The sequence below is a fragment of the Morus notabilis genome, unplaced genomic scaffold (genome assembly GCF_000414095.1).
Source record: "Morus notabilis unplaced genomic scaffold, ASM41409v2 Scaffold9201, whole genome shotgun sequence".
NCBI lineage: Eukaryota > Viridiplantae > Streptophyta > Magnoliopsida > Rosales > Moraceae > Morus > Morus notabilis.
In genome coordinates this window covers 1-811 of record NW_010357621.1, presented here as the reverse complement: position 1 = coordinate 811, position 811 = coordinate 1, and the positions used below count along the sequence as shown (strand labels likewise).

General features: G+C 41.4%; 1 non-coding gene across 1 annotated transcript; it reads left to right on the top strand.

The window, feature by feature from the left end:
* Positions 1 to 78: 78 nt before the first annotated feature.
* Positions 79 to 185, top strand: LOC112093562. The gene has a single exon (XR_002903111.1). It is a non-coding gene; the product is annotated as a small nucleolar RNA R71 (small nucleolar RNA).
* Positions 186 to 811: the final 626 nt, after the last annotated feature.

Below are 811 nucleotides of genomic sequence, written 5' to 3'. Positions count from 1 at the left end.
TTGCACATCATCTCGACAAATTGGCGCTCTCGGATTGTGAGTCTATCGTTGAAATAGCTTACGAGGCGCCAACTTTCATATCCATGGTGGAGACACAGATTTAACAGATCTTTAAAACGCTCTAAAGCTTGATAGAGAGTTTCATTTTCCTTCTGAGCGAAATTGGAGATCTATCGTTTCAAATTGTTGGTCTTATGGTGTGGGAAATACTTGTTGAAGAATGTCGTCGTCATTTCTTCCCACGTACCAATAAACTTGGGCCTAAGAGAATACAACCAGCTTTTGGCCTTGTCTTCCAGAGAGAAAGGGAAAAACTTCAATCTGACGGTGTTTGCGGCCTCGGCACGGCTGTGAAAGGTGGCCACCACCTCTTCAAACTCCCGGATGTGTACATATGGGTTTTCGTTCTCTAACCCGTGAAAAGTTGGGAGAAGTGCAATCATGCCTGGCTTGAAATCCGTAAGCGGTGCATTCAGTCGGAACATGATGCAAGATGGGGTGGCCGTTCGCGTTGGGTGTAGGTAATCTTGCAACGTCCTCTGCTGAACTTCCTCGTGTTGTGCCATTGCGAATAGATTTTGAAATGCGAATTCCAACGACGAGTGTGAAGACAGAGGTGTAGAAGACGAGTCAGATAGAATTTCACTAGGGGTTTCTAGGTCTGGACGTTGTACAAATCTCCCTAGCTCGTCTCTATATCGATGCATTCCCTAAGCAGCCTTTTTTTATTTTTAATTTATTTTTAATTTTTTTTTAATTTTTTTTTTTTGTTTTTTGAAATTTTTAATCAAAACAAAAGAAAATAACTATA